The following is a 12,613-nucleotide window of genomic DNA, read 5'->3' on the forward strand; positions in this document are numbered from 1 at the left end:
CCTAGAACAATTTCCTTTCCTCTTGTGTCCTGTGTCTCTAACTTCTAATGACCCATCACACCTGAATGCTTAAAACACAGGGCAACTTGCAAAACGGAGGAACATGGGCCTTCCCACACCCAGGGAGGATCAGGGAGGGGAACCCTCTGTGCCCACTGAGTGGAGGTTGGGCACCAGTGGGCGAGGCCACAACACTGCTGGGTGGGGTGCTCCTCTCCGCAACACCGTGGACCATCAGGTCGCCATCTGGCCCTCTGGGAAATGGAAGCTTCAGCCCTCTACTTCCAATAAACGTGCCTTGGGGTTGCCAGACCCCTAAGTCCCTAGCCTCAGGGACTTTCCCCATGCCAAGACCACCCCTCAAAAAGTCAGGCTGCACAGATGACCTCTTACTTGGGCCCTTGCAGCTGCCCTGGGGATCGATGCTCCCACCCGCCCTATACCGTGGCTGTCTCATGCTGTGATGTGGATTAGTTTTGCCCAGATATGTGAGCTTGCATTTTTCTAAGATGAATCTCATCTAGCTATTTCCGGTTTCCACCTCCAGCTCAGAGAGGTCCCTGGGAGGATCTTCCAAACCTCCCTGTGGACCTTTTCAAAAGTTCACTTTGGTGCTATTTGCACCTGTCCTTGGCCTCTGGGGCCAGGACTCTGCCCTGGCTCAGGGGGCCACCACTCCTTCGGGTTCCTGTGTTTTGGGGGCTGCCTGCCAGCAGCATTCCAGAGAGCATGTGGTCAGGCTGCTGACACTCCAGCCACTAGTGCTAGCCAGGGGCCTTCCTTTGCTCCCTCCACATCACCATGGGCTTGGGGTACCTGGTGTGGGGGTCAGCTCAGGCTGACACAACGGAACACCACACTGGAGGCTTGAATAACAGCAACTTACTCCTCACAGTCTGGAGACCCGAAGTCCAAGTCAAAGTGCAGGCAGGTAGACTCCGTCCTGAGGCATCCTCTCTTGGCTCATGTGGCCTCTTCGTGTGCTATGGAGAGACGGTAAGAGAGAGATCTCTGCCTCGCCCCTTGCCACTAATCCCATCAAAATAGGACCCTACCCTCATGACCCCATTTGACATTATTACCTCCTAAAAGCCCTGTTATCTCCAAATATTGGAGATACTACATTGACGGTTTGGATTGCCACATAGAAATTTGAGGGAGGCGAGGGAGACAATTCAGTTCATAGCACCCTGTGTTTTTCCATCCTGGCACTGCCGTAATAAACCACAACAAACTGAGTGGCTTCAAACACCAGAAATTTCTTCTCTCCCAGCTTCGGAGGCCAGAGTTCTAAGGTCGACAGCCGTGCTTCCCCTGCAGGCTCTAGGGGAGGGTGCTTCCTGCCTCACAGAGAGGGTCCGGGCAGGTCTGGGCCCGTGGCTGGTCCCTCCAGTGGCTGCCTGCCCTTCCCCCCGCTCCCCACCACCCCAACAGTCCTCTCCTCTTTTCTTAAAAAGGCCCCAGTCATTGAACTTAAAGCCCACCCTAACTCAGGATGACCTTATCTCGAAATGTCTTATCTTAATTACATCTGCAAAGATGCTTATTCCAAATAAGGTCACATTCTGAGGTTCCAGGTGGATGTGAATGGGGCGGGGGGGGGGGGGGCGGATGGCCACCATTTACCCTGCTGCCTGAGTCCACAGCTCTGACCTAGGTCAGCTCTGGACTCTGCTGCTGGGGCTCCGTGATCAACCTTGCTGAGCTGCAGAGATCTATCAGAGCTACGGGATTTGGTTTCTGATAGGAATAGATGTGCTAGTGTTAGGTGCTGTGGCTTGCCAAGGGCCTGGAAGTTTGTATAATAAAGATGCTTTATTTTTGAGGAACCATACTGCCTTTGCAGGAGGAGGTGGGTTGCTGATTGGATGGCATCTTAGCCCGTTTGGACAACTATAGTGAATCCACGCACTGGAGGCTTATAAACAACAGATATTTACTTCTCACGGTTCGGGAGGCTGCGGAGGGTTGCGGACTTCTTGCTGTGGTCTCACAGGGTGGAAGGGGTCACACACGGCAGCTCTTTCACAAGGGCCCTGATCCCATCCAGGAGGCTGTACCCTCATGACCTAATTACCTCTCAAGGCCCACCTCCTAAAACCAGGGTTCCAACATGTGAATTTGGGGGTGGGGGGGGGACCTAGACAGGCTTGGTATAAGAAAGAGGTGGAGAGACTGGAAGGTCAGGATCTGGAGCAGAAAGACACGGCCAGAGGGAAGAGGATAGCCCCTGACTCCCCTCACCACGGGAACGTGGCCTGAGAATGACAGAGAAGAGGCATGTCCTTCAGTGAAGTTCTTTGGGTTCAGCTGGCCAACCAGTCCTGGCTCCACTTGGTTGCCAACAGTGGGGAGCTAGGGGGTCCCAAGGCTTATGAGAAGAGGGGTGTTTGCTGACCCAAACTCCATCATAAGTTAACAAAATCATCTCTTCCCACTACAGACTATTCCATTTATATTAGGACAGAATATGACGTTACTACATTCTTGAATGGATGTGACTGAAAGTCAGTAACGGGAAACCTCACTGGGGTGGGGGGGGAGGTTCAGGCAGGGGGAGCTCGCGGCCCGAGGTCGACTGCAGACCGCCAGGAAGAGCTGACCTTGACCTTACCTGGATGTGACCTTGCACGTGGTCATGCTCCCACTACCCCTGCAGTGGGCACTGCCCCCACCTCCTGCCAGCAGCTCCGTCAGCAAGAAGCCACCACACTGGCCACTGGAAGTCTCCTCCACACACTGTTCCTTGGAACGGCCCCTCCCAACTTTCTCCTTTTCTCCCCTGTTCCCCCCACTTGCCCCGGTTTAGCCACAACCTGTTTGTCCCGGGTTGTAATCCTCCTTTACTCCTGAGTAAACCCCTCTGTTCCTGGTAAAAGAAATAACTATCAGTGGGGTTTTTGTTGTTGTTGTTTTTTTAACATTTATTTATTTTTGAGAGACAGAGATAACAGACCGTGAGCTGGGGAGGGGCAGAGAGAAAGGCAGACACAGAATCCGGAGCAGGCTCCAGGCTCTGAGCTGTCAGCACAGAGCCCGACATGGAGCTCAAACCCACCCACCGCGAGATCATGACCTGAGCCGAAGTAGGATTCCCAACCGACTGAGCCACCCAGGCTCCCCAATAACTGTCAGTGTGTATCATTGAGGTTAACAGAACCAATGTCCTTTATTTAGATATTTTCCCATTTACTACTGTTATCATTGCAGTAAAACAAAGATATAAAAATGGGGGTTTCCAGAGTACTGGCTTCAAGGAGAGCCCCGGGCCGGCCAGTCTGGCCGGATTGTCTAGCGGCTGGGGGGGGCAGCGGTGGGGAGGGGCCTTCACAGTGGAGGGGGAAGCCTGTCCCCAGGGCACGGGGAGAAGGCCAGGTGCTGAGCAAGTTCACCTGAGGCGAGAATCGGGGGTGTCACGGTTTGCTGCGGGCCTGACCCAGCAGCTCCCGTGGGGAGTGGGGCTAGGCCTGCCCTCACCTCCCCCAGATGTCCTCTGTCTTCCACCCACTTCAAGCTCGTGCTTGGCTTTGTTGCCAGGTATTTGGGCGGCTTTTACCAGCCTGTTTCCTGGTTTGTACACGTCAGCGATGAAGCGCCCTCCTGCATCAGGTGATGTGCAGACTCAGTGAGAGCTGACGTGTTCAATCAATCACAGCATGTGGGCTTTATCGGGATCCCAGTTCAAATAAACCAGCATAGACAGCAGAATTCAGGAAGCAGCTGGGGAAGTGCGCGCTGACTGATCCTAGCTCTGAGTGCTTAACGGAATTGTGGTCAATGGTGACCCCGGTGATGTTGAACAGAGAGAGGCAGAGGGAGCCCTTTCATTTAGAAATGCACAATAAAATGTTTCCTGCTGAAATCACATGATGTCTGGGATTTGCTTCAAATGATGCTGGGGTAGAGGAAAGAATGGGACACTGTGAAACAAGACGGCACCATGAACTGATAACTTAGATGCCGGTGATGGAAGGAAGTTCAGCTCATCGACTCTCCACTGGTGCATATGTTTGAAATTTTAATAATAAAATGTTTTTTTAAGCATATGTACATACAGTCTCTTCCAGGCACTGTCTTAAGCTCTTTTTTTTTTTTTAAGTTTATTTTGAGAGAGAGCACATGAGCAGGGGAAGGGCAGAGAGACAGGGGGAGAGAGAGAGAGAGAGAGAGAGAGAGAATCCCAATCCACACGGTCTGCACAGAGCCCAACATGGGGCTCGATCTCACAAATCATGAGATCATGACGTGAGCTGAGATGAAGAATCAGACGTCCAAACGACTGAGACACGGAGGCGCCCACATCCTAAGCTCTTTACACATGTCAGCTCGTCGACGCCCAGGACATTCCTGTCAGTGGATGACCTTCATGTTCCCACTTGCTATGGAGGAAACAGAGACACAGAGAGGCCAAGTAACTTGCCTGCATTTGCACAGCTAGTGAATGGCAGTGTTGGGATGTTGTGTTGGAAAAATACTCCTGTGTCTCCTTTACTGTCGCACAACTTCTGAACCCACACTGAGCAGTTCTCCGACACCAGCTGCTGTCCTGAGGTCCAGTTCGGTTCTGACACCGACTGCAGTTGGCGCAGATCCTATGGGTCAAGGGCTCGGCCACTGCTCCACTTCTGCCAACCTGCAGTCCCGGTGCTTCTGTGCCTTTGACTGACTGGCTGCAAATCGGGGTTTCCTGGAAGCCCTCCTTGATTCAATCATGTGTTAGAGCAGCTCACAGGACTCAGGAAAACAGTCTGCCTCCTAGAGTGCTTTTTACAGAGGATATTAAGGGATAGGAATGAGCGGGTAGATGAAGAGTCACACAGGACAAGATCCAGAAGGGTGCGGGGCACAGGTGATTCCTGCCCCACGGAGATGGAGTGCGCCATGGCAAGGTCTCTGAACCCTGTACTTCAGGGATTTTATGGGGGCCTCCTCTCGGGGGCAGGGTCCATCATTGACCAAACCACCAGCCCCTCTCCCTTCCCTGGAGGATGGGAGTGAGGCAGAATGCTCCAGGCTCCTAATCATGGCTGAATCCTTCTGGTGACCACCCCCCTGAAGCCAACCACACTCTCCTCTTAGAACAAAAGACATTCCCTTCACCCAGGAAATTCCAAGAGATTTAGGAACTGTGTCTGGGATGGGATCAGAGACCGAATATTGGGACAAAACATGTGCCCAGTGCTCTCGTCACTTAGGAAATTACAACGGCTTTGGGAGCTCTGTATCAGGAAGTGGGGGCAGACACCCATATGCGTATTTTCCATTATTTCACAGATGTGACCCAAGAAGCCTGTCTCCATCACGGACACCCCCAGGCTGTGTGCTTCCTAGAATCCCGGATGGTTATGTAACAAACTGTTACTGGTTCTCTCTGGGAAGTGGGTTACATTCAGTAAGACCTACCGTACTCACTTTGCTCTATCTGCCTATTTGTATTTTCTGATTTTTCTACAATGAGCACCCACCACTTGCATGATAAGGAACTTGGAAATAAGAAGGGTGTTCAGTACATCCGCAGCCAGCGGCCGCGAGGAGTTGCAACTTTGCCAAGTGGGGATGCCGAGCCTGCTGGGGTGCAGGGGTGGGGCAGGGGTCGGGTGGGCAGGGGCACCAGACATTCTGAGACATCACCATCCCCACCCCCGTTTCTGATGACTCCAAGCTGGCAGAATTGCAGACCCAGCAGCAAGGTTGACGGGACCTCCTGATGTCCAGCTCAGCACTAGCACTGGGGGTCCTGCCCCCTCAAGAGCACTCATTCCAGGAAGTGACATCTCAAGGGGGAACAGGGTCAAGTGACCACCTCCGCATCACATCTGACCCCCACATCAACCTGGATGGGGTAGGGTTACTTCTCTCCACCCTCACTGGGTGCGTCTGACCTTCCCCTCCCCCATTAGTCACCCCCAAATCCACAGAGCCTCATTCATGCCCCTGTGCTCAGGCCTGTGTGACCAGCTGTCCACAGGGCGTGGCCCCAACCCTGGCCTACCCCTCCACTCCCCTCTACAGACTCGTCCTGTGGGCCTCTCTCAGACCTCCACCCACCAGTTACAAACGTAGATACATAATGAAAATAAATATGAAGAAATTAATCAATAAGCAAAAGGGCAGGAGGGAACGTTACAAGAAAATAACTATATTGTTCCTTAATGGGTGATTACACAAAGGAACGTTTTTAGAATTAGGTAATGCCGAGAAACATAGATGTAGATGACGCATGCTACAAGGAAACTGCTAACAAATATAATGCCACATTTGCCACAATAAAGCGGCCAGTCTAACACACTGTTGTTGTCTGTGTCCATTGTTATTTTCCCCAATGCTGTTCATCCTTCTGGAACCCCTGGACCTGCTGGAGCTGAACTCCAGCACAGGACTGGGGGTAGGTGATTTGAGAGGAGGAAGTCCTGGGCCTACGTGGTGTGGACTGGGTGGGGGACATTTTTGTAAAGGCCCCAGTGCAGAAGTGGGGGAGGGGCAGAAGGAGCCAGCCCGGAAGTCTGGGCGACCCTAACAGACTGGACAGGGCAATCCTGTCCAGGAGAAGGAGTTCCCAAAAGGAGTGTGATGGCCCTGGGCAGTCCCTGGGGTTTGGTAAGAGTGCCAGGCCTAGGTGCAGCAGCCTGGGACCGAGGAAGGAGGAAAAAGAGGCTGAGAAGCTTGGCTGTCAGGAGGGGCTAGAGACAGAGCAGGTGCTGGTGTTAGCTCTCAGGATTCAGGGTGCCACAGAGGCCCTGGGAGCATTCCGGAACCCCTCGGACAGCTGGAGCTGTGGAACTGGGGTGAACGCCTGCTGAGGGCCCCCCTCCTCCGTCGGAGCTGGTTTGCACTTCTGGTTTTCATTGGCTGGGCTTTGGCACAGATCTGTAGACACACAGGCAAGAATATGAATACCTTAGCCACAAGCTGATTACAAAATTGCTAATGCCATAGTGTGTTTCTTATTTTGTCCTGGGATTTCAACTTTTTTTTTTTTTAAGCATTTACTTATTTTTGAGAGAGAGAGACAGAGCACAAGCAGGTGGGGGGCAGAGAGAGAGGGAGACACAGAATCCGAAGCAGGCTCCAGGCTCTGAGCTGTCAGCACAGAGCCCAACGCGGGGTTGAACCCATGAACTGTGCATGACCTGAGCCGAAGTTGGACACTCAACCGACTGAGCCACCCAGGTGCCCCACAGATTTCAGCTTTGACATCTTCCTCCACCAGACTGAGTGTTTTCATACCTTCCTAAGAGTTTGGTAATCTCTCCAGACTCAGAATATCATCTGCAGCAAAGACTGTTACTTATTCCTCAACATCTATTATCGCCTTCTTGTTCAGTAATAGGACTCCTGAAATTTCACTAGTACGAGGCCATCGGAAAAAGACTACACTTCTCAGCTTCCCTTGTAGCTACGGCCTGTGACTGAGTTCAGGCCAAGGTCAATGGAATCAACTTGGAGATTTGTGTGAGCTTGTAGAAAATGTTCTTAAAGGAAAAAGTTGCGCTCTACTATTTCTTTCTTCCTTTCTACTGCCTGGGATGATGTAATGATGGTTGGATCTCAAGCAGCTATTTTGCACCAAGATATGGAAGCCATAAGTTGAGAATGGGGGAATAATGAGAGGAGAGGAGCAGGAATTTCTGATTGTTGTCAGGCTGCTATGCCAGCTCTGGACTGCTTACCTCTGATTTGTGTATGTGGGAAAATAACTTTCTATCTTATGTTAGCCATCATTGGGTTTTCCATCACTCGTATATGACCCTGTCTTGATGGAAAAGCCCGTTTTGTATAAGTGGAAGTTGCAGGTTACAAAGGGTCGATCAATCGTCCCTGTGTCACTCCACTGGGACACAAGGGCCCTCTGTGCTTCCTGAGAATATTCAAACCTAAGTATTAGACTGAGTGGTTTTGTTTGTTTTTTTTTGTTTTATTAAAGTTTTACTTGGTATGTTATGGAGCTCTTAAATCCTATTGTTCAAGCAGATTTTACATTTTGGAGACTTTGTATCTTTTCCAGAAATGATGCAGTCAGTGCCTGATGCAGTGTCTTCTCCGGGACGTTGGCCTAAGCCATCAGAGTGCTCCAGCACGTGGGTGTCACTTTAATTAGAGTGCTCAGTTATGATTAGTCGGGGTTTGTTACCCTTCCAGAAGACGAAGGGGACTCTTGGCTATTCTTCATCGTGACGCTCACAGACGGGACCTACGGTGGTTCTCTGGACCCCGGTGCTCGTGGGGGACACCAGCCACAGCCACACGGCCGTTCTCACGGGCACTCTGCCGCCCGGCCTACAGGATCCTGTGAAGGTGTTTGTGGTGTATTCAGACCTTTAGCAGATATTCACTCACGGCCTCATGTGCCAGGCATTCCTCTAAACAGGAAGATGCAGAAATAAATGTCACAGCATTGCTGGTCAGGGACAGATAGTCGGGGACAGAAAATAAACACACGAGGTAAGTGTCAGCTCTTGCCCAGCGACCAACCACCCAGCTCAGCAGATAGAAACAATCACATGTATTAGCTCACACTCCTGTCTGAGCCCGGTTTGGTGGTCCCATGGTTGCCCTCATGGTACCCCTGGCAGGGTGCCGGCCTCATAGGGGCTCAGCTTGGTCCAGTGGCCTGTCCTCTAGCCAGCTGGCCCAGGTGGGCCCCCACAGCTCTGGGAAGTTGGGGGGAGGGGGCGGGGGACATTGCAAGTGCTTCTTCAAGCCTCTCCTTGAACCGGGTCTGTCCCTGTGCCACTGGGCAGAATAGCCATGTGGCCAAGCCTGTGAGTGTCCTACAAAGTTACAGGGCAAAGGGCATCAGCACAGGAAGGCCACTCAGTCAGAGCCATCAATGCTGTCAGGATAGCCCAATGGGTCCATACGTCAGACATGAAGTGGGGGGGAAGTCGTCAGGTGGGTTGTTTCGGCAGATGTAGGGGGCTGAAGCTCTACGCAGGGCAGTGGGGGAAGCCGCAGTGAGTAGGGGTCTTTGTGAAAGTAGTGATGTTTGAGGAAAAGGTGTGCAAATAGAAGGAACAGCAAATACATCCCCAGGACAGAACATGCCCCATGCTGGTAGCATTTTCTCCTACTAAAATCAGGGACATGTTGAATTAGACTGTGGGGTCAGGGGAGGGTGTCTCAGGGGCTAATGCAATACCTTGCTCCCTGAAGTCCCTGTGGACAGGCTGGGCCTGTCAGGCCTGTCAACTTCAGGACCACAGGACACCTCCTTCACAGCCACAGCGCATGTCAGGGCAGGAAACATTCTGGGCAGGATACAGGGGCACACACTCATTTGTGAGGCCGGCATCCAATTTCCTGAGAAGACAATCTGGGGGCCTGCCCAACCCTGCCCTTGCACAGGTGGACAGATGCAGTCATGTGTGGTGTGCACATGGCTGACCTTCTGGTTGTGTCTCATTGGAACAAGGGGTAGGTTAGAGTCCGGTCACGGGGTCCCGGCCCTTTCTGGGACACCTAGTGAGCTCAAGTTCTGGGGTGTGGAGGGGCCTGGGGGGATAGTGAAAGCTGATGACACAGGTGTCTCTGGGATGGCCTGTCAGGGCTCAGCTGCTGTAGAGGGTGCATCAGCCAGGGTTCTCCAGGGAAACAGAACCCATAGGATACATTTGTGTGTATGTATAAATATATGGGTAGATAGATAGGTAAAATATACCTGTGTAGACATATAATATACATAGAGAGACGGATCTATCATGCAGGTTTGGCACATGGAGTTATGGAGGCTGAGAATATTGCCGTCTGACAGCTGGAGGCCCAGGAAGTGGGGACTGCAGTTCGGTCCACACCCGAAGGTCTGAGAAGCTGGGGAAATGATGTACCTGGACAGGCAGGAGAAGATTCCATCTCGGCTCAAGCAGAGACAGGGTCCACCTGCTTGGGGGAGCACCGTCTGCTTTTCTCAGCACACTGATCCAGATGCAGGCACGTCTGACCAGAGGACATCTGACCAGCTCCCTGGGCACCCCCGGCCCCACCAGTGACACATGGTTAGCAGTCACCATGGCTTTCTGCTCTTTGCAGCCACAGGATTCTGAGTGACAGCGCCCCGAGTCTTCCTAGGAGGTGTTAAGTCAATGAGAATTTTATAATGGGAAAGACAGCAGTGAGCACATTTTAGTCGGCATTTTCATGATTTTTCATGAGGTCAACATTTTTGTGTCTATTCACTGGCCACTTACGTTTCTACTTTAGTGAAGTGCCTGATTGTGTCTCATCACTGACTTTAAAAAGTGGAGACAAAGTCAAACTGGTTTAAAACGTAAATAATTTTCTTTAACAGCTTTGTTTTATCAAAGACACTGTTTTTTGGGCAGAGCTTTCTAGAGTCACCTGCGGGAGTCCGTGTGCCCTTGTCATGAGGCAGCCATGCCGTCATCACCCCATTGTCCAGAACAGAGAAACTGAGGCTCAGAGAGCACCTCTGGGGTCACAATGGGCCCCTAAAATGCTGTGTGGGGATGTAGGTCCTTCCCCAGCGTTTTGTCTTTTGATTTAATTTTCAGTATGTTTTGAACAGAAAGCTAAAACTTCTATCCAGCCGACATTCTTGAGATTTCCATCTACTGTTTCTCCTGAGAGGTTTCTTCCAAGAGGGATATAAACACAGATTCCTGTGTTTTCCTTGAATACTGTGACATCTATATCTTCAGGCCATTAGGAGTTCTTTTGGAGGCTCCTGGGTGGCTCAGTCGGTTAAGCGTCAGACTTCAGCTCAGGTCATAATCTTGTGGTTCATGAGTTCGAGTCCTGTATCGGGCTGTCCACTCTCAGCACAAAGCCTGGAGCCTGCTTCAGATCCTCTGTCCCCCACCCTCTCTATACCCCTCCCCCGCTCACACTCTCTGTCTCAAACATAAATAAATATTTTAAAAAAGGAGTTTGGAACTGAACAACCCCTGTTCCCCTGGGAACGACACTGGCCAGTTGTGACCCTGTTTGGCTACACACTGTCCTCCCAGTGTGGAAGAGACTCAGGGCACTGGAAGCCTGCCCCCAGCCGGCCAGCAGCGCCCCCACGGCTGCGGTGACCCCCGTTTCCCCAGGGGCTGGGCCCTGCGGTGAGTGGAAGGAATCCGGGTGAACTCTGCTCACTCAGCAGTGCTGGCCCAGCAAACTGGGCAGGGACACCGGACGGTGGAAAATCACATGTGGTTTTCAAGTTGTCAGAAACCCAGGAGATTGTTCTTCCAGTTGTGTGGATGGCTAGGCTCCGTCTGCGAGACCCCAGGCCCCGTGGCTCTGGAAACCACCCTTCTTGCGGGCCCAACCAGCCTAGCCCTCCTGGTGACATCCAGACTGCAGACAAGGGGGCACTTCTGGGGGCCTCTCCAGAGAGAGAGGAGTGGAAGGACCTGGTGGACCTGGGTCCTCCTCCCTCAGTCCCTGGAGACAGACCCAGGGCTCTAGGAGACAGAGAGGGTCTGGAGACTGATGCCTCGGCCTGCCGTCCAGAGCCCAGCCTTCCTGCCATCTGAGGTAGGCTGGCCAACGGGGCCATGGAGGAAGGCCCCTCAGAAGGCCCCACTCAGCCATATCTGAACTCTGGCTCTGTTCCCCCCGAGGCCCAGCCTTCCATATCTGAGCTGCTTCCTCAGAGGACCCAGGAGCCTCCCAGGCTCAGCCCTCCTGCTTGCCCTGGCCCCTGTGTTCTGTGCTGCCCCATCTACACCCTGGGCACGCTGGTGCTGCTGGTGGTGAATTTCCCACCTCTGCCCAGGCTGGGTCACTAGGTGTCTGTTGGTGACACTTGGGCCTCAGCAGAGGAGCCAGGGCCGCCATGGCCCCATAGCCTCGTGCCAGAGGCTCCAGAGCCCACATAGAGAGAGCATAAACCGCTGCCCCATCTGCTGTCCACACGCCAGCACCTGAGTCGTGGGTGACTGATGGGGGCGTCCCAGGGTGGGGGGTAGAGTCTTCCCCCCGACCCGCCTTTTCTTCCACAGAGCAGGACGCTACTTCCCGGCAGGTCACTGCCCTCCTCTGCCCTCTGTCCTCTGGGAGTTCGGTCACTGACTTGCCCTTCCCTCCAGACTGTCTCAGAGGAAGGCTACCCCATGGCTCTCTGGGCCACACTGAGGCTGAGTGCTCCATAAGGGCCTGCTTAGGGAACCAGTGAGCCACAGTCAGGGACCCATGCCACAGAGGCCTGGGGACCCAAAAGTGAGGGTGCTGGCACCAGGGGGGTGGCAGCTGTGGTATGGAGACTGGGGGTCGGAGGGCAATGAGATGGTGCACTTTCCAGCCGCAGCAAAATGGGGGAGGCAGTCCCCTGCTGGGGTGGCTGCCTGGCCTGAGATTGTCTTTTGGCCCAGAGGTTGGCTCTTCCCCAGAAGGGCCAGTAAAGGGCCTCCTTCCTGTCCCCCCAGGTCCCCTGACCCCCACACCATGCCCCCCCATTACCTAGATGTGCAAAATTAGTGCTTATGTGGATGACCCACATTTGCAAAGAAGGAACCCTGAGGTGTGGGGGGGGGAACCGAGCCAAGGTCACCCAGGGCGCCCCAGGATGGGACTGACCCTCATGCTTCTCAAGGCCCAGGCCAGCCCTGCCTCAAGGCCCTAGCTGTCCGAGCTGCAAACACAGATGCTAACCCTGCTCCTTGGGGAC

Source organism: Lynx rufus, unplaced genomic scaffold (genome assembly GCF_022079265.1).
Source record: "Lynx rufus isolate CCGP_SWC_20201006 ecotype Redwood Valley unplaced genomic scaffold, mLynRuf1.p SCAF_4, whole genome shotgun sequence".
Classification (NCBI taxonomy): domain Eukaryota; kingdom Metazoa; phylum Chordata; class Mammalia; order Carnivora; family Felidae; genus Lynx; species Lynx rufus.